Below are 22,690 nucleotides of genomic sequence, written 5' to 3' on the forward strand. Positions count from 1 at the left end.
CTTATAAAGTTTAAATTATTATATTGGGGCGAGCATAGCCACTAGCCACGCTAGTTCATCAATTATAATACTTATAATTTCATTAGAGAAAGGTTCAACATTACAATGAGATGTTGTGTGTATTCTCGTTACTCGGTTACGAATGCATGAATAATTTTCCAAAACTTGTCAAATGTATTAGCATTAGATAGACTGATCAATTTCATTTCTTGTTTATCTAGTTAACTATCTTATATTCAAAATATTTTCTTTATAGCATAATTATTTACTACGTATAAGTGTTATAACTACCTATAGCTATAAATTAAATCTATATTAGAATTTAGTAGTATATATACTCAAATGACTCAATAGTACTTACATAGGCTATAAAATATATTATTTAAAAATAATAAGAGTGTGTTGGAGTCGGAGTCGGGCATTTTATGGACTGACTCCGCAGCCTTGGTCTAAACGATCACATTTTATATGAATAATAATACTTTTTTTTTTATTAAAATTAAATAAAATTTTTGTGTATTTGGGTGTCAAAAGGGGATCAACAAATTATAGGGATCAACCTATTTACTGTTTATCAACAACTACGTTTAACAATATTAAATATCAGAAACTAATAAGTAGTAGAATATGTTACTATATCATTAACCATTCTCACTTACATAGTTTAGGTAATAAATTAACTATTACATTTGCAGGGATGATATATTTTTCGCTCTCAAATAATCCTATTTTTATCGTCCCTGTTTGATTAAAAACAAATTGAATTTTAAGAAAAAATTACTATTTCATAGAGATTTTTAATACCTGTTAATATGAATTTAATAAATATCAGTGTTTCTCTTGGCATCAAGTCGTATTCAATACAGATGTTAAGTACTTTTTTTAATATTTAAAGGCATTTGATGAAGTTCCTTCAAGATTCTTTTTTTTTTTTTAAATAAATTTATTCTACAAATATATCAGCACTCATACTCACAAATGCATGTAGAGAAGGCGGAGCCTTGATGTAAGAAAATATTTTAATATCTCTTCATGGCATGTTGACGAAGAAATGGACTGCATATGAATGACAACGATTTTTTGTAACGGAAGAAATCATGTAATGTAACCCACATTACATGATTTCTTTCCAATACATTGACACCTACGTAATAAGGTTTGAAAAATAGTGATTGTCTAGCTTGTTTACCTTTTAATTTCTAATTTCTCAAAGCTGGAATACAACGGTAAAAATTCAACTAAAAAATATATAACGAAGAAGTTGTATTCCCTTTAATATTATCCAAGGCAAAAAAGTTTCGAGAATACGAGAATACTATGCTACTCAAAAAGTATAGCATTTAAGAGAACTTGTAGTAGCTTCAAAAACTATCTAGCAATACTGTATTCATAAAAATAAGTGTGTAATTCCCTCAATAACGAATAAAAAAAAACATATTCCTACTTTCATAAAAAAGTGTATTTGACACAAGTATAAAAATACTCATTTTAAAGTCATACTTTAATCGTGATAAAAAATCGCATTAAAACCGCAAATAATGACTTAACAAGCATGTGGTAGTGAACAACATAGGATGTGAATATCACGAATGACTTCAAATAGGAATATATTATTACAGTAGTAGCATACAAACTCTGATGGTTTGATTTTATTTAAATTGACTATGTTGGACTTCAGAAATGATTTTTTAGCAAAGAACTTCCAGCAGAAGTACGTGCGACCATATTCGTTGATTGATAAATCTGGAGATGAAAATGAGATATTATTTCCAAAGCATATGTTGTGACAATTTTTGTAGTGCTCCCTAAGAGATCTTATAGTATAAAATCCCTCCGAGCATTTAAGACATGAATAGAATCTAAAAGGAGTAACAAGGCTAAGACCATGCTCATAAGATTTACTCCGTGTGATTACTCCATGATTTTCCTCGTTGTCGTTGACAGAACTAGAAATAAATAATAATAATTTAAAAAAACGATATTACCACATACAATTATCAAAAACTCCGCCACTTCCCCCTATTCAAATTTTATCATTAAAATTCCTGTTAAATAATTAACTTACCTTTCAGAATCTTCCTCATAATTAATGTTTCCTCGAACAAAAGTACCAAACAACCTTTCCAATGTCTCCAACTCTTCAATCTCATTTTCCAGACCAACATTTACTCTTTGCAAATTTCGAAGCTGTTCAAACTTGCTAAATGTAGGAAACTTTGCACGAAATATACTAGAAGGCCCAGTGAGTAAATCCATTAATTTGAACACCATTTTTACACTTCTGGAACCATGAGTTGCATTTTGTACTATCAATTATCAAAAGTAAAGGGGGAAATGAGAATTTGTACTCTAACGACTTATCTTGTTCATACTCTGTAAGTATTCACAAGAACATTTGTGGTGGGTCAATATAAAAACAATCTGTTTTTACTACATAATATTATTTTGTTTAAAAGTTGTAACATGTAGAAGCAAATTGTATAAATTGTAACTAAAAAATGCAATGAATGATGTTAAATGAGTATTTTTTTTAGAGTTCTTGGGATAAGGATAATGCAATAGCTAAATTGTACATAAATAATCAAGATATTACTTATAAATTATGTGATATTAGTGCCAAAAAGACGGTTCAGTACGTTCACTAAAAAGAGCCGTTCAGAAGAACGAATTGTTTGTAGACGACAAATTACTGATTAGTGGTTTGAAATATTTTGTATAAAAAAAAATTTGTCCAAAAATGCCACAAATATGGGGGAAATTCTGAAAGGAGGCCTTAGTATATTATCTTCTGAGATTATTAAAGCAGTAGGAGATAATGGTTTATTCCATGCTATTGTTATTGATACAAACACTATGTATGGGACAATCCTTTAAAATTGGTTAAAAACGATTTACTCGTCAAACCAACCCACGGCGACATTATTACATTTTCTCCTCGTTCGGGGATTAATGAGCAAGGAAACTCATGAATGTGTTAATATCCTCAAAAACTGTTGAATTTCTCGATTATTATTCTCTTACAATTTAAAAAAAAATACAAAATTTTGCTTTATTAAGGAAGAGTCAGCCCATATCATTTCTTTGAATCTCGAAAAGAATCCTTCCTTAATCAATTATGAAAAAGGATAATTACTTATAACTCGAGGTTAATAGAAATACATTTATATTTCCATTAACCTAGCTAACAACTAATTTATTGTAGACTTTATTGACATTGAAATTTAAGCCAGTATTTTATTATAAATATTAGAGATGGGACGATTAATCGGAATCGGATAATACGATATTTCTTTTGTGAAATGAGCATCACGAAAATCATGTTTAATTGGCGTTTTCAATTATTATATTATTATAATGTATTACTGGTGTTTAACTATTTATTACTTTTCTAAGTTATGAAATATATATATATATGTCAGTCAAAATATAAAAAAACTACCATGTGAATTTGTTACTTGATTATTATGATTTTATTAATATTATAAGATAAAAATGCTCGAAAATTGAGAAAAAACAAATTGAACACAATCTAAACGTGAACGAATGTGTTCTTAACACATGGGGTCAGTGCATATAATTTCTTTCTCTATAGAATAAACCCTTTACTGCCTGGATGTACTTCAAAGTCTCTTTTTAAATAAACAGGAGTAGCATTAATTTCCAAGTCTATATATTCTACCTAATTGTGATAAAAGCTAGTTTATGGTCAATTTAAGGAATATGTTTTTATGGTCATATAAAGAATATGTTTTGAAGGAGATTATATATATTTTTCTATGTTTATAATATTTTTTATGAATTTTTAGTGTTATTATTTATAGTCAATCGCCCGAACGTACCTTCAATGCCATGTTACATAAATATAAGTCTTTACTATTTTCAAATAATGTGTTCAAGTGGATCTCAAAGTCTTGTTAATATATTTTTCTTATTAAAAAATATTTTGACTTTTTTTCATTTATATTATATCCTGATCCTATAAAAGTTTATACGAACGATATTTTTTCGTTTCAATTCATTAGATAAAATTTAAGCGGTAAAAGAAAATTTACCTTAGAAAAAGTTCGCCCGGCAGAGGAATCTCCTTCTTTAATTCAATGTAAATAATCAACATTATTTACATTAATTCAATAAAATTTGTTTTACCAATTGTAATTTTTAGAAATTTAAAGCAATATGATATTTTATAACTATTTAAAATATTAAAGAATCGAAATCGGCATGGGTAAATTTGATCAGAATTGCATCGGAATAGGTATCAGATTTTTTTTTTTTTTTTTTGGGGGAATAGTTTCATCACTACTAAATATAGCGAAAACATTACAGATTCGATTTTATAATATCATAATAAATGTTTAACTCTATTAAAAAAATATATATATTAGTGGTTGAATTTTTGACTATTTAAAGAAAAAAACAACTAAAATATAAGTATTCTGTGACACATTATAAAGTTCCAATGCCCACAGTTATCACAGAGATCACAATATACAGCCCAAAATTTTATAGATATGTTTGAGTCATGTATAGAGTTTGTATACATATATTTGTGGTATGTGTAAAGATACCCAAAAAAATTAACCATAGAGAAAAAATATATTTCTTTCTCTATGATTTTAACTATTGTATATAACTTTTATTTTATATTAGCCCCAATATGGTTTTTTCAATTAAAATCTAACAATTTATTATTCTTTAATATTGGCTACTTCAAATGCAATTTTCAGTGCCTCCAAAGGATTAATCAGAATAATTTGTTATTAGAAATTGGCAATAATTTGTGGAAAGAATACAAATGTAATCCAGGCTTAATTTTAAAAAAATCACTTTAGCTTACATTTGTTTACATGTAGTCACATTTGGCAAGACTTTAATTAATTACATAATTTATTTTAGGTTTTAATTGAAAATGGTATCATTATGATGGTCTTATTGTGTTAAAATCAAATTAAAATGATATATTATTGTAGTTTTGATAAATACTAATATATTAAAGAGGTTTTGTGTATGGATATAACTGTTCCGTTATAAAATATTAGTAAAAAGGTCATGCAATGCATCTTTAAACATTTTTATTAGGAAGGTAATGTTTGAATCAAGTAATGCCTTAGTTATCCTTGGATTGAATATGTAATTGCATAAACAATCACGTCGAAAAATAGTTATTGATATATAATATTATGTATACAAAGGTCATAATTTAAATTCAAATATGACCTTATCTAAATATACCCTATATATCATTAAATCTATGCATTCCCTTGCTTTCAAATGCTGAAATAACTAGGAAATGTATACATGCAAATAAAATTATTAGGTTCCATTTCATACGATAAAATGTAATTGTTTGCTAAATAAATAAATCGGAGTTTTGATCTATATTTAATCTTTACTTAAATGTAGTACTTTTATTTCAACCAAAGCTCGACACTTGCAACTTGATCTGGGCTTTGTAGTATTACCATTACATCACTAATGTTCCAGTACTTAATGTTTTTTTAGTGAGAAATTGATTTTAATAATACCAGTGTTACTTGGAGAGTCTTACTGGCAGGTTGTGGCAGCTTTATTTATTTAAAAATGTAGAATATGGGGGGCGTAGTTGATAATTTGAACAGAATCTACTCATAAATAACGGGGAGATTAATGTTGACGATATAGTCGAGATCGGAAAGAAGCAGAAGGCCACCTAAGTGCTGAGGAAGCTAGAAGAGGCCGGATTCCTTGGAAGGAAAGCTGTGGAACAAGAGGTAGTTATGTGGGGGAAAATTCAAGGAACTCGGAGAGGTCATGGAGGACTACGCTCAAGTCGAAGAACTTTCGTATTAGGAGCTGACGGAGTCTACATACCACAAGGATTACTCTAAAGTAGAGGAGGATCATAGAACTCAGCGGAGAAGATTTGCGGAGCTCAGATACGAGTTGGAGAATTCAGCAAGGATCAGTTTCCAATGTGCCACCAATAGCACCATGGAATCGGGAAGAAAAAATCTAGTGGATGCATCTCTAAAGCCCACCCCTTCAGAGCATAATACTACTTTAATTAATTTCAAGGCAAGAAAAACATTCCGCCGGTATTACTCAGCCAACAGCATGCACCTATTACCTTTATACGAGCAGAGAGGATATTTGGATGAATCTCAATTCTCGAACAGTTCTTTGAAATGGATGACTTGATGAAGTATCGAGATATGTATAGATACCTTAGTGAAACACTACAAAGAGAGATACTCGTAGTTAAACAGGTCGACTTCTTTAAATGCGTGCAAAGATCAGGAGAAGATATAATAAATCTAAAGCGTTATGCACCAAAGCCGAAATACATAAATTTTCTACTGAAGACCAGCTTGGTGTACGTTTAGTCGTGGGACTCATTGATAGAGAACTCCAAAACAAAGTGTTAAAAATGTATCATCCAACATTCTTAGGAGGCCGCAGAAATAAGCAAGATCTCTTAAATTGTAAATCTAACATCTTACGAACACAGGCGAAGAATATAAAGGAGTGTAAAGGAAACTAAAGGAGTATATAGGACTTCAGAATGTGAGGAATGCAAAGCAAGTTTGGTTACAAAATACAAAACTGAATTCAATGGGGAAGAATTCAGCCCTAGGAAAGGAAACTAAATGCAAATTCACTTGAAGAAGAATATAGGTATCGCACCTACTAAAGTGTCAAGACCTATACCTCATTAGTATGAAGAGTCTACACTGAAATAATTGAAACAGATAGAAAAACAAGGACGAAGTGAGAAAGGTAATTGACTACAGGGGTCTGAACAAATATGTAGAGCGACCGATTTACCCTTTTCCAACCCCGAACGTAATATTCTTTACACTGAATGCATTTAAGGGATACTGGCAGGTTACTCTGGATGAAAGTAACAGGTCTCGCACAACTTACCTCCCAAATTGGGGGAGGAAGAGATTTACGAGAGCCCCAATGGGTCTGAACGCATCCGGAGACGAGTATTGCAAGAGAGGAGACATTGCACATATTGGGATCAAGAATATTTTCAAAGTATTGGACAATATAATGGGTTATAGAAAGGGATGGGGAGGAGGTTGAGGAAATTTTTAATCCACTAATGAAAATATGTCAGGATTATGGTATCAAACTCAACCCTGAGAAGATTCAGATTGGGAGTCAAGTTAACTTCGTAGGCTTCATTATTAATCAGTATGATGTTGGAGCGGATCCATCGAAAATATCAGCGATACAGAATTTTCCTCCTCCTAAAGTATTTGAGAATTAAGATCTTACTTTGGATGGCGAATCAGCTCACTTCATTTTCCGAAGATCTTTCTCAAGTCACGTCACCCCTGCGAGGATTGCTCAGTAACATAAGTACATTTTAATGGTTGTCAAAACACGATGCAGCATACAAGAAATCAAAAGAATTACTCTTATCAACACCCACATTAGGTCATTTATATCCAGGAAACCCTATATTCATACTAGCAGTTGCATCACATTTCCGCAGAATAGGATATGCATTGATGCAAGAAGACGTGGATGGAAGGAGCCTTATCCAATGTGGATCGTGCTTCATCACCCCCAATGGAATCAAGAGATGCCACTTATGAGTTGGAGCTCCTAGCTATCGTGCGGGTTATTCAAAAGACAAAAATGTACTAAAATTATACAAATTGCCCACAGCAGTCATCCAGGAATGACTAGAACGGTGGAGAGGATTCGATCTCTTTTCTATTGGCCAGGATTCCAAAATGATATCAAGCATGTGAACAATGTCAAAAATTTAGTGCAAGTCAAACCCGAGAACCAATGATAAAGACAGATGAGTGTCATCGTCCATACGAATCAACTTCAGCAGATCTCTTTGAATATGGTAATAATTAATTTCATATATTCAGTGGTTGGCCATCGCTCACACCATACAGAAGATCACCATGCTCAGAAGATAATGTAAACTCTTAAAAGTCATATGTCAATTTTTGGTATACTTCATATAATAAGGACGGAAGGCGGACCTAAGTCTGTGGTGATAAATAAATTTTGTAAAAGTGTTAATGTTATTCATGGGACATCGAGTGCTCATTATCCCCAGATTAATTGACTCTCACCAGCAAAGTGATTGTTCGGAAGGAAAATGAGAACATTAATTCCTGCCCATAAATCACAATACAATCGTATTGGAGATAATAAATTGAAGAAGGCAAAGGCAAGACAAGTGTTCAACGATAAATCTAAAGCCAACAGAGATGATAAATCAATACTCCTTTCTCAAATAGAAATGTATGAATGTGTTCCAATTCAAAATACAATCTCAAAAGAATGGGATACTACTGGCATCATCGAATCAGTGAAGGAGAATGGTAGATCCTACATCGTCCAGGGAACGAATGGAGGAACGTACTTGAGAAACCATAGATTCTTAAAGAAATATATTCCAAATCTAGAAAAGAAAATAGATGAAGTGTCGGATCGTGAAGCTCATGAATCGAGGAGAAGTCAGCGCAAAGCTTGGAAGCCTCATCGTTTTAGGACTTGAAGGCTTCAAATGGGAGTTGTAGTATTCCGTACAACTACCGTTACATCACTAATGTTCGAGTACTTAATGGTTGTTAAGTGATATATTTATTTTAACAAAATCACTGTTACTTCGAGAGTCTTACTCGCATATTGTCCCAGTCTTATTAATCTAATAGTGGCTTAAGTGCATATTTTAAATATTTGGTTCTCAATTTAACCTCACAATCAAAGACTCTAGCCTTGACTTGGGCTCAAAAACTGTTTTATACTGAACCTAAGAAAAACTTAAATACACTATGGACCTAATACTATAATTGTGGACTTGAAATGAACTCAAAAAAATATGAAGACTGGAGCTGGACTCAATCAAATCAATTCAGGCTTGTTAACGGAACGCAAAATTTACCAGCATTCATTCGAACAGAATTTTTTTTATTCGCTAAAAATGGGTTTTTAGCTTTCAGTTTCACTTGTTATCGCGGCATTTTCTTTTAACATTAAGATCACTTGAACGATCAGTATTTCCACTCAAAAGATATAAAAATATTAGTGTCTTTCATGTCCCCTTATAATTGTTTTTGAAATTTTCTCTAAAGTTAACGGCTGCCAAGGATCCAACACCTATAATCCATACTTTTTTTACATTTCAAGGTTTTTTTAACATGTTTTGTATGCGATTGAGAAACTACCGGATTTGTGTTAACGTATGGCCCAAATCATATATTTCTATTCCAAAAAATTGCCAAAATCTATTAACTAATATATTTGACAGCGGGTTGGTCATATTTTAACTTTAGTCATAGTAGGCAGGACAAATTGTCAAGCATAACATGGATTTCTCCCAAATTTATGAACATATTAACCTCTTCCACGCCCAAGGTAGGGAGCGCTCTTGAGAAGGAGTATGCACTCTTTTTGATATTTTACAAGTTGTCATACAAAAAATATTATTCAATTCATTCAATGTATTATTATATCGGATTGAATAAAAATAGATAATATTATATATCCTTTCATATAATTATACTTCGATAAATTATCAATCAAGGCACCTTATATTAAAAATCATTTTTAGAATGATTGTGTGAAAAATATTCAATTTGACCAAGTGCATCTTTTCAAAAATTTCTATAATAATTTATTTCGCCTCAAAATTTGGTCTTTAAAATGACAAAATTACTTATACTGTAAAATTAGACAGCATTAAACCTTTTTTTTTTAAATGAAATAAGCATGAACATCAAATATTTGCATAAATTAACTAATCAAGTAATTCATCCATATCCTACGGAAAAAAAAACTAAAGTTAACTTATCATTAAAAAATTTATTAATAAAAAATACAGATTTTAAATCATTATTGTAAAAATAACTGGGAATTACAAAGTTAAATCTAAACATTTTCATATGAAATTAAGGGATGGCAGAAGAAAACTAATTTCTAATGATCTAAGATCACAAATGTAGTATCTAATTTCACTCGGAGAATAGTTATTGAAATGGAAAACCATATCGGGTAAGAGCAACAGTTTATCAAATGAAACATTTCACATACTTAAAGGATCAGCCTAGGACTGATCTCTTACACATAAAACACGTTAAGTTTAATTTACTCAGAAAAATAAGTGTTGATCCTATTGAAAGGAAATTCGAATGGTATCGTCAAATTGGAGGAAGGGGGGGGGGATTACTTTTTGAGTTGCAGACATTTTTTAGAGTGAAAAAAAAATTGAATTAGGTCCTTATTGAAAATGAACATTAGGTCCTTAAGTTATTTCAAAAAAAAAATCCCATTCAACTCTTCTTTACAATACGTTGAAGTTGATTTATAACATTTTTATGAATGATTTCTCATATATCACAGGTTTAGTTGGAATTACCAGAATATAAAAATGTTATTATGAATTGGTCTGTTAATCAGAAAATGATCTTATTTATATGGATGGAACTGGGACACATTATATCTTAAATTCATTTTTGAATGCCATGGATAGAGGTGGGCTCATAAGACCAACAGATGTCATGTACTTGACTACAATTAATCTTTTTCAAATATTACAGAAAATTTTCAAATTGATACTATAAGAAACACATTATTTACATTTAAGAATCCATGACATGTATTTGCTGTTACTGTAAATACTTTAATTTAAAGAAAAAATAATATTTGTCCTGGATAATGATAGAAAAATATAAATAATCATTTTTTGAAACTTAGTCAGTCATAGTCATTTAAACAAAAAAAAATGATTATTACCATATTGGAATATTACCCTTTGAAGATTTAGGGTCTCCACACTAATAAATGTTTCCCATAACAGTTCTTATATTTAATTATTAGTGATTTTAAAAATAATCATTAATGACATTAATACAGACAATATAATATAATCATCATTAATACAAACGTTCAAAATTAAAAGCTAACTATATATATTTTATACTGTTTTTCTTTGATTTCTACCTTTGTTATTATGAAAATGTATTATTATTTTAAGATCTGAATAAAACAATTTTTTTATATTAAATCCTTTATTTATCGAAACAAAATGAAGGTTCAAAATTTAGAAGATAATTTATTAATTTTTCTGGAACTTGCAGCATGAGAATTCGACCTTCTTTTACCAGTGCTTCATTTACGATATTTTTCCTAGATAAATTAAAATATTTAAATCCGACATGAGCAATATAATTAGCAAAATGATGTGGTTTTTTTACGCTTCAACCCAATAGGAAGATAGAATCTCGATTTCTAATAAATTGACAAATAGCTTTGTAAAATATCGTCTTGGATTTTTCGACGTCAATAAAATTTATAGAGTTTGCAGAGAATATCATATTGTAAAGCTGATTAGCATGTAATGTATTGAAATATAATAATAAAGAATAAATTAGAAGAACTGAAAATAAATATATAAATTTGGATCAGTCTTTACAAATTATATGTTTTTATATTCACATTCATGCTTATTATTTGATTTTCATTTACTATTCTTATATTTCCAATTTTTTATCTTAACGTATGTACTAGGAGGTAACTGTTTTTTTGGTAATCTGATTTTCTGTTATGTATTGATGAAAAAGATATATTTGAAAAGGTTTAGTCTTCCAATACCGTTTTTGTAACCTCTAGACGAGGAGTCGGCAACCTATGGCACGCGTGCCACTGCTGGTATGCGGAGGCATATTGACTGGCACGCGCAAATTAAAACATATTTCCGTAGTTAGTGTGTGTTTATATACAATTATAAATAAAAAGATACCATTTAAAAATACGGATCAGGTAAATCGATTTAAAAAAAAAATCTTTAATTATAAATCTATTTAATCTCACGGGGAAATTTGGGAAACCTGAGGCAGTGTGAAGATCCTTATGATACAGTTCCACAGTTCTTATTGCTATGATTATTATGTTCACTATTGCCTATGACAAAAAGTTTGACGATCCTCCCCATTTTAATTTCATATCTTCAAACGTCCTCAGACAAGATATAGCAGAGTCATGAAAAAAAAACAATCAGCCAGTTTGACATTAGTTCGCTCAATGGTTCGTGGATTAATTACTTCATCAGTTAATTTGTGCGCATACTTCACTGGAAAGAAATTTTCTTTTTCATATAAATTACGAATACGTTTGAAATTCGCAGACCTTGAAGCTCCATTAAATTGTGGACAATCAAATATTGTACGAGTGAGTAGATTTTTATACATATTCCGAAAATATGAACCATATCAAATAAAAAATCAATTATATTTCCAGGGGAGTATGGATTATCAATATAATCCTTCAAATAACGTACCATTGGTAATATAAGAAGCCCTTCTTTAACCATGTTTTTATATAAAGCGGGTGAAATATTTGCCCATACAGAAGCAACAGTCAAAAGAGTAGGAGATGGTGTTTTCCTCTGTTAAGTTTTAATACCAAAAGTGACTGTTTATTAAGAAAACTGATAAATTTAGCGAAATCATCCTCAACATCTGAAAGAATATTCAAAATAGCTTCAACTTGCTTTTTTTTTTCAGGGAATTTTGAAGGAATAACACCCTTCTTCAATAATCGAAGTTTTAAAGGTTGGTCCGTATTTAAGCTTTGGTATCTATAATTATTATCTGTGAAGTGAAGGTAACATACTACAGCATTTTTTTATATAATTGATTTGCCATCTGAAAGAAATACAAAGTTGATAATAGATTATATTGATATTAGTAAGGACTTCTATTAACAATTTTTCTGGAATGCTGATGCTGCCACGTGAGTCATTGTGCTAACGAAATATTTTTTTCACACAGAAAAGAAGTCGACACATCGAGCCTGACGGTATAATGAGTAATCTATTAAAAATTATCACTGCAATTATTTTTAAATGAAATTAAAGATGAGTCTAGACAAAGATCTTCATCATTATGAAATAATGCTCTTTTGCATATTACACATTTAATATTTTTTTTTTGCAGTACATATACATAATAGGCTGCAATGAATAAAATTGATGCGCTACATCTTCTGTAGTCTGAAGCATTACACCCTCTTAAGTGAGACGCTTTAAGATGTACTTCGTCATTGCCGCAGTTTAATTCAAAACGTGTCTCTGTCGAGTCGTTTTGATCGTTTATTGCAATGGTCTGACGTTGTTCATCAATAAAATTGGCCACAGTTAACAAGATAGTTTTTTTCTTGTGAAATACAGTTCCCGTTGACATTTTGAATGATTCCTCTACTAGCATGCCAGATAATTTTTCTATAAAGAAAATATATAATAAAAATTAAATATTTAACATTAAAAACATAACAATGAACCAAAATTAAACCACTAAACATTTCAAATATTACCTGAAAGCAAATCTAAATTGTTTCAGACCTGGATTGAAACACCATTCATTCCTTCGTCTGATTGCAGCAAAGAGATGTTCCGAATGGTCATGCTGAAGTTTATGAGAATAAATATATTGCATATTTATTTCACCAGTCTTTATTAGTTCCAGAAGATGCCTTAGAGAATATATGCAGGCAATTAAGCCTAATGGCCCTGTGCGTCGCCTAAAGCAATTATTTTAATCCCGTCACTTCTTGTTAAAACTTCATAGATATGAATGATTTTTTTTTAATATTTCCTCCGCTTGAACTATATTAGTTAGAGACAATGCTGCTTTTAATTTGTAGACGTACTTGGATCGACTATTCATAATATCAAAAATCTTATCGTGTAATTCAATAAATCCTGCCGTAACAAGAATCTTCACTTTCAAACCCAGAAATTTTGTTTTCATGAGCCCATTTCAATATTTAGCGACCGAGTCTGACATTAACAGAACAGCTAATTGAACTCACATTTCGCAATTTTTAAATGAAATTTGGCGTACCGCTAGCTTATTACTAGGCCTAAAATCATGTTTGGACTGAATTTAATAGAGTTCTTCAAGATAAGACCTTTATTGGCCCATATAATGGTTTTGTAATCTGCAAACAGATTTCTGACGTTTTTGGCCATATGGGAGGATCGCAGATTGCAACTACGGTTGTATTTTTGCATGGATGAGGTAACGTTGTACATATGTCTTCAATATTCTGAATTTAATAAAAGAAGGAATCATACTCATATTAGCAATTCCATACTCATTAATAGTTATTTACCTTCTTTTGAAGATCGTAGCCCAGAATATTTATTGCCGAGATGTTGTATCCATATGCTCCATCCATACAAATGGATCTAACCATAATACCGGCTTCAAATGCGAATACAATAGCTTGAAAAATGATTCTTGTAAGAACAGATGCTGGAATTCCCTTGATTAAGAAATAAGCGATAAGTAATTTCCAAAAGTGATTAAGGCCAACGAGCATCACAACAAGGCATTCATTTGCTGGTATATCTTCACCACTGTCGCTTTGACCACCAAAGACAAAATAACCAAAACCTCTTCCTAGCTTATTATCAAATTAAATCATTTGTTTAATGGGCATGCCATCTATACAGAGGCTAGCCTCTTTAAAATAAGGATCATTGCTCCGGCTTTTTAGCTCTTCAAATGCTGGTATTTGAAATCCAGGATAGCAAACAATACTGCTTACATACCTTTGGATTGCACGCGGACTTCTTTAAAGTCAGAAGTTGAGATACGAAATCAAATGCCTTTAAACTGCAATAAAAAAGGCTTGTAGCAAAATCTCTCACTTCTGGTGAAAACGAAGTTGTTTTAGTTTTCTTTTCCAGCAATCCTGTAACGGCTTCAAATTTAATAGTATTGAAATCTCCTTCAAGAATTGAAATGTTCTGGGGTTGTAAAAGCTCTTTTTGTTTAATACTTTTTATGACTTAATTCAATCCTAATTTTGTATTCTGATTCTTGAGACATGCATTATGGAGCTTCCGTCCTTGTTTCTTCTCTTTAAGATGTATTTTTTCTATTCAAGATTGAAGACGATCATACTTGGGTTTTGCCACTACAATATCAGATAGTAATCCATTTTTGAAGGAAATCATAGTCATTAAATTAAATTTAAGGTTAAATCTTAAGTTTGATGGACCTGGATCTCTAGGAAATTTATGGAAGCAAAGACCAGGTTTAGTGCTCTTATTTGAGCAGCCGTAGGCATAATAATATAGAACCATGATTATTATGTGAAATGATAATTCAAACCAATGAATAATAAAACAATAATCAGTTAAGATACTATTGTTGAAACTAATAGCGAAAAACTAAAGCAAATACGTTAATTATAATTTATAAGTGCTCAACCAATCACAGTAAATAGTTTGAATCTTCCTTCGTTTTTAATCTGCCGATTATTATTTATTTGTGAATCAATTAATAACGCCGAAACAGCCATAGATTGAAGTAATGAATACTTAAATATTCATTGCTTAAAAAGATCTTCCTGTAAATAGAATTAAAACGATGTTTCAAATAATTAAAGATGTGCTCAAGTCAAATCAAGTTCGATTTTTTTTCTTCAGATTATAACATATCTACAATTTCACATATTAAAACACAATTTTTTAAGATCAAATGTTTGTTATCTGTCTGCCTAAGTAAGCCAATGAAGAAATTATGAAGGAACTCACTAAAAAAATGGAGGAATTAGCTGGCAAGGAGCATCAGCATCTGCCTTCAAAGAATGGAGAGTGTAAAGTATACGGAAAAATTGCATATAAGGAACCGGAACTATTGAGAGGAAGCATGGATTTGAATGAGTTTATTGAATGGAAACCCAGTTTTGAAGACTACAGGCAACTAGCAGGAGTTGATAGCTACTCTCACGCAAAAAAGCTAGCGAATTTAAGATCATTCATGGATATCGAAAGGAGGGAGAAATTAAGAGTCTCAATTGGGATTAAAGAAAACACAGTGTTATCCATACCTGAAATTTTAGAAGAATTGAGGAAGTATTTTCGCTCTGATAAGGTTAAATTCCATTCCTTATATCAAAAGAAGGTCAATCATTCGAGGACTTCTATGTAGAAGTAACTCGAACTGCAAATCGTGCCGAATTAAATGAAAGATGTGAAAATAAAGACTGTTTCGAAGAAAATATCAAAGTTAAATTAATTGTGGGACTTCGGGATGAAGAAACGAGGAAAAAACTTATGGCCATAGAAGAAAAAGAATGTACACTTCAAAAAGTTATTGATAGATGTAGAGCTGAGGAAATGTCGAAGAGGGATGACGAAAAGTTAAATTCTGCAAAAGTCAACAAGATAACAAGAGGAAAATTCAGGGATCAAAGCCTTAGTCGAAACAAAAATAGTTTTAGGAAAAATCCTCCTGAAAGAAAAATAATGGATTGTATATTCTGCTCAAGAGACCATATTATAAATAAATGTCCTGCTTGGAAACAGGAATGTAGGAATTGTAAAAGAATTGGTCATTTTAAAGATTCAAGGCCTGTAAAAATGGAATTGCAAGAAACAGAAGAGTCACGGTAAGAAACGTGACCACATTTAGTCCCTCACCAGCAATACAAGTTCGATTAAAATCTCTGGATGGAACATACTTATGCAATTATAGTTATGCAATTCCAGATTCTGGTAGTGAGGTATCTATTGCGGATGAAATTTTTTTACAAGAAAGAATACCAATTAGACATTTAAATAGACCTTCAGATTCTCGTTTAAATGGAGCTACTGGAGCTACTTTTAATCAACTAGGATCCATCATTTTAAATGTAGGTTTTGGAAATGAGGAAATTAAAGAAGAGATTATAATAGTAAAGGAAAATGTTAAATTTCTAATGTCGTGGGTATTGTGTAAAAAATTAAGGATTTTACCGGAAGATTATCCAAGTCAAATTGAGCGAGGTAAATGGAAAAGAGCCAGAGAACCTAGTGCTCGTGGAATCAAGGAAATGAAATATATTTCCGATGAAGAAATTAAAACCATGAGAGACAAGCTTGTGGAGGAGTATCCTGATGTATTAATTGATGGAAATCAACCATTAAGAAAGATGAAATGCGCACCGATAAAAATATCTTTAATGGAAGGAGCAGAAACTTGGAAAATGTACACAGCAAGGGCGATTCCCTTTGCTTATAGAGAAGCTACGAAGAAGGAATTGGAAGAATTGTTGAAAAAAGGAATAATTGAGCCGCTAGGAAATAAACCTACGGAATGGTGTCACCCTATGGTTGTGGTGGGGAAGAAAAATGGTAAGGTTAGACTAACAGTGGATCTAACAAAATTAAATAAGTTTGTGAAAAGACCTATACATCCTATGACTAATCCTAAGGAGATAATTTCAAACATTAAACCTGGAAATAAGTACTTTTCCACGTTTGATGCAATTAAAGGATATTGGCAGATCCCTTTACACCATGAGAGCCAAGACTTAACAACGTTCATAACTCCGTGGGGAAGATTCAAGTTTAAAAGATGGCCAATGGGATTAAATGCAACAAGTGACGTATTCAATCTTATGATGGACCAAGCTTATGGGGAATTGCCAAATACAAAGAAGTTGGTTGATGATATTTTAAAATATGATGAGACATTTGAGCATCATGTTAAAAGTGTCAAGGAATTTCTTGATCGAAGTAGGAAGTTTGGAATATCACTCAATAAAGAAAAATTTCAATTTGCTAAGCCAAAGGTTGAGTATATTGGTTATATCGTCGGAGAACATGGAATTAATATCGATCCTAGAAAAACAGAAGCTCTTTCAAAAATACCAGCTCCTCAAAACAGAACTGAGTTGAGATCGTTCATGGGAATGGTCAATCAAATGAGCGGATTTTCAAAGGAAATAGCCAACTTATCTGTCACATTGAGACCTTTATTATCCAACAAGAATGAGTACATATGGACTAAAGAACAAGATGACATATTTGAAGATGTCAAGAAGTCTTTGGTTAAATTACCTCAAAAGAGTCACTTCATGCCGAATAGAAAAACTGTTTTAGAGACTGATGCTTCTAAGAAAAAAGGTCTTGGGTATATCTTAAGACAAGAAGACAATGAAGGAAAATGGCATCTTATTGAAGCAAATTCTAGATGGTTGAGTGCAGCAGAACAGAATTATGGAATGACAACGCTTGAGATGATGGCCATATATTGGGCAACCAAAAAATTAAATGTTTATCTTCAAGGATTACCTCATTTTCATATTGAAACAGATCATCAAGCAATTGTAAATATCCTCAACAAGAAAACTTTGGACGAAATTGAGAATCCAAGACAAAAAGAAATTAAAGAAAGGACGCAAATGCGTTATAACTTCACTGTTGCTTGGAAACCAGGAAGAAAAATGTTAGCAGCTGATAATTTGTCAAGAAATCCATACTGGAATCCGAGGAAGGACGACATATTGGAGGATGTGCATACGAATGAGGTTGCAAGAAGAATATTAATAAGAGCTGTATGTGGTAAAAAAATTCAAACGGATCAGATCAAGGATCGAATATTAAGAAAATTGAGAGACCAAGCACAAGAAGATGTTAATTATCTAAAATTGATAAATTTTATTAAAGACGGTTTTGGAAATGATATCAAAAATCTCCCTGAAGAATTAAAACTCTACTGGAATTTGAGAGATAGTCTATCGATTTATGAAGGTTTGATAATCGTCAATAATAAAAGAATTGTTATACCAAGAGTAGCTCGGAAAGAAATATTGGAAAACCTGCATGTATCTCATTAAGGTATAGTGAAGACTAAGCAGCGTGCCAGAGAGATAATTTATTGGCCGGGAATAGATATGGACATCGAAGATATGGTGAGAAAGTGTGAGGAATGCCAGAAGTTATTACCTAGTTTATTAAAGGACCTAAAATGACAAGACCATTTCAAGCAGTAGCTGTGGATATATTTTCTGTAAGTGGAAAGAATTTCTTGGTTTATGTAGATAGACTTTCTGGATATCCTGCTTTACATTATTTTGAGCATAGTGGATGCACATCAAGAGTGATTAAGAAAGTAATGGAGAGATTCTTCATTGATTATGGTATACCTGAAGTTTTAGAATCAGATGGGGAACAAACTTCTCGTCCAGGGAATTTCAAGAATTTTTATCCTTTTGGGGAGTTGAATGGCGATGTTCTTCTCCACATAACCCACAATCCAATGGATTGGCTGAAGCTTGTGTGAAGAAGTTAAAATATTTAGTAAAGAAAACTATGAATGGAAATAAGATAGATCAGTCAAAAATCAATCTTGGAATTTTAGAAATGAGAAATACTCCGAGAATAGAAGATGGATTGAGTCCAACTAAAATCGTCTTCGGTCGTAGTACTAGATCTATTATACCTATGCTACCTGAATTCCATCAAAAGAGAAGCCAAGAACTTTGTAAGGTTCCAAACCCAATTTTAAAAAAAGGAGATGGGAAGAAGTTATCCGTATTGAAGATCGGAGAATCGGTTCGGATACAAGATCATATAACCAAAAGATGGACCCATCTAGGTACAATTGAAACACAGGAATCTCAAAGGTGATATCTCATACGTATGAAAAATGGTCGTCTTTGGCATCGTAATAGGAGATTCATCCGTTTGGATTCAACAGAAGGGAACAAGCGGATTTCATTTCATATAACTTAGATTTATATTTTGTAATCATTCTCCTGGGGGGAAAAGGGGATGTTATATATATGCATAGCTGTAGGTTTGGTGACCTATGTATAAATGTTCCGTATGTATTTTGTGTATAATAATATATTAATATGAGAGTCATTCTGGATTCTCCGCGTGTAGAATAAAGTATATATATAAACTCCATATCCTCATATATCTCATATCCACGTATATCATAAATACTGATAAGTAATAGCTAAGACTGGGACTATATAATGGAGAATTAGAAGAAGAAATTTTTATGTAATAATAATATTAATTCTAGTCACGAATAATCGTTTATATTTTCGAAGTGATACTTTCGATTCATTTTTCCACTTTATGCTAATAAGCTATATCATCTATCACTTGACAAAATTTCATGAAGCTAGAACTTACCATATCTGAGAAATGTTAATATATTAGTTATTTTTTTTATTATCATAGGAATAGTGATTTTTATAATTCCAATTAATTATAATGTTTGGAAGATAACTGTTTTTTTGTAAATATATTATGTAGTTTAATGTATGTGCTTCGAATTATGTTAATTAATTACTATTATTATTTTCAAGGTATTATTTGATTTTCAAGAATAAATAAAATGAATTATAAATAATTCTATTGAAGGATAATGGTTTATATTTTCGAAGTTGTAATTTTGTGTAAAAATATATGCTGGTTTTTAATTTGGTGCTTCAAGATTTATTTATTTAAATACTTTAGATAATATATATGTGAAGTTATATTAATACATGTATAATAATTATAATTGTTATTATTTAATGAAGAAAATCTTATAAAAAATATTAAATATAATACAGCACATTCCTCTTTACTTTATAAATTTACTTTCTTAAACTTTAAAAATTCATTGATGAGCTAGAATGTACAGTTCTTAAACGATATAATTTCCCATATCCATAGAAATTTATGTCGCTGATATCGAGTCAAAATTGAAAAACATATATCCAAATACAGTTATGTTTGAACTATCAGATCTTAGTGATTCAATGAAAGAAGATTTATTTTCAATATTAAATGGTAGAGGCTTAGGTAAGTGTGGCATACACATTTGGAATGTAAATAATAAAAAAGAGTTATACAACTTTAAAATAGAAGACTGGGATGAAGAAACATCAATATATACAGTCAGTTATTGGGTATTAAATGATTTGCTTGATAATGCAACTGACTATGAAATGCATATTCATCATTTAAGTGCGGACTTATTCCTTCAAGAATTAATGTTTTTAATTTAATAAAATCCAGTTTTATATGTTTTAACTTTTAAACCATTTATATTCTAAATGTGTTATTAATGGAGATGTAAAATTATTGTAAATGTAACTAATGTAAAATGTTAATACATAATATTTAATAATATAAACAATATTTTAATAATTACTAATTATAATATGTATGAAATATTATATTAATTCAAATTAATTAAGATTTAAAACATCAAATATGTATGAAATATTAAATAATTATACTATTTTACAACAAATTGTTCTCTTTGCATCGCATACATAAAAAATATTAAAAAATTATAGACTTAGATTCTTCTTCTTTTCTTCTCTTCTCATAACGTGAAAACATAAAATGAACATAACACATAACCATAAGTCATAACTCATAGCTAAATAAACAAACAATAGCATTGAATAAAAACGATGAGAACGTAGGTCGGAATTTCCGATCGAAAAGCATAAAATGACTCCGTTTCTATCGAATAAATCTTTAAAATACAAGCATCACTGAAGTCAAGAGAAAAAGCTTCATCAAATAAAGGTAATGATCTCCTTCAATTCTAAATTTTTAGAAGTCCTTTAACATACTAGTCATTACTCAGGAGAAGGAGGGATGCGAGAGAAAAGAATTGGAGGTTTACTTGGAACTCCGTGGATCCCAAAGAAGTGTGTTCAGAGATATTTTATGCAATGGATATTCCTAACAACTATTCACTTATAGGGATCTACATTCGCCCGAAGGTTTCATTGGGATACCCGAGTTAAACGCCTTCATCTCCTCTCTACAAAGTCAGATTCCGTTCAAGGGATCTTCCTTCTTCCCTCCCTGAATGGTATATTATCAAGGGCCCTTGAGAGGAAAGATGTCCTGCTCATCAATATCTGCAATCTCGCCTATTGACTCATCATCTAGAATACATCATTTCCTACATATCTCCTACAGGCTAATCATTGACTTCACAAGAAACAGGAAGCTCCATAAAAAACACTCCAACTTATTTAAAGGCAGTGTGTGACTCAGAGAGATCACTAATTCCCTCCATCCTTAACTCCTTCATTGAAATCCGTCTATCAATTCCTACTTAAGTTAACACTGCTTCGTCTCTAAGAAACATATTTCATTCATCAGAATCCTTGATGTAGATCACGCAGAAATAACTTATTTTTATCACATTTATATTAATTCAATTTATTCTGTGGAGTCCGTGACCTGCGGTCAACATTGTGAATTATAGAAGCTAGACTCTTTTTCTCACTCAAAAACAAGTGGAAGATGATGCTAGAATTTTAAAGATAATGTGCCTCTTTATTCTCTATAGTTTGGACAATAAAACATATTATATTCTGCTATTACATATAAATAGTTATTGTATCTTGTATGAAATCATCCTATACATATATTAAAAAACGAAAAAATTTAATTAAGAAAAAAATAATCGTTTATTTCAAAGAATTGGGAGTACTGGGTTCCCCTCCTCCAAGTCTGTCAATACAATCTACGCAGAAGACTGTTTGATTTCACTCAACTACAAATTGAAGGATTATTCTGTGTTAACTCTTTAGCCTTGTCATCATCAATTCTATAATTTAACCCAATGCCAAATATAGTCAATCCATATCTATTGTCATTAGTAATTTGTATTGACTGTCGCTCTTTGACGAATTGCATATCATGTTACTTCGTTACTCCCAGCATGAAAGAACAAGTCATTGTGATAAAGTGGAACATAATTACATATAGACAGGGATCATGGATAATTAATAATTGTAAACATTCTTTCAGTTTCGTTCCACTCTTAACTTATAGCTAGAGTTTTAAGTGATAAGAAAACATGAATAAATTCAAATACCGACTATGTACAAGGGTTGTTTTTAGCAAACAACCTTTAAGATTAAATGT

At 31.1% G+C, this 22,690-nt stretch overlaps 3 long non-coding RNA genes across 4 annotated transcripts; 1 reads left to right on the top strand and 2 right to left on the bottom strand.

Annotated features, from left to right (window-relative positions):
* Positions 1-1,441: 1,441 nt before the first annotated feature.
* LOC121132164 (uncharacterized) lies at positions 1,442-2,357 on the bottom strand. The gene is made up of 2 exons (XR_011784385.1): positions 2,066-2,357; positions 1,442-1,946 (listed from the first exon to the last, which is right to left on the bottom strand). It is a non-coding gene; the product is annotated as an uncharacterized lncRNA (long non-coding RNA).
* Positions 2,358-11,085: 8,728 nt separating this feature from the next.
* On the bottom strand, positions 11,086-15,265 carry LOC121132401 (uncharacterized). 2 transcript variants are annotated; one of them, XR_011778963.1, is made up of 5 exons: positions 14,128-15,265; positions 13,327-14,061; positions 12,142-13,234; positions 11,827-12,085; positions 11,086-11,683 (listed from the first exon to the last, which is right to left on the bottom strand). It is a non-coding gene; the product is annotated as an uncharacterized lncRNA (long non-coding RNA). The 2 variants fall into 2 exon arrangements; XR_005869316.2 differs by having other exon boundaries at positions 11,086-12,085.
* A 5,913-nt stretch (positions 15,266-21,178) lies between these two features.
* LOC121132402 (uncharacterized) lies at positions 21,179-22,548 on the top strand. The gene is made up of 2 exons (XR_005869317.2): positions 21,179-21,331; positions 21,393-22,548. It is a non-coding gene; the product is annotated as an uncharacterized lncRNA (long non-coding RNA).
* Positions 22,549-22,690: the final 142 nt, after the last annotated feature.

This window comes from Lepeophtheirus salmonis, chromosome 2 (genome assembly GCF_016086655.4).
Source record: "Lepeophtheirus salmonis chromosome 2, UVic_Lsal_1.4, whole genome shotgun sequence".
Taxonomy (NCBI): Eukaryota; Metazoa; Arthropoda; class Copepoda; order Siphonostomatoida; family Caligidae; genus Lepeophtheirus; species Lepeophtheirus salmonis.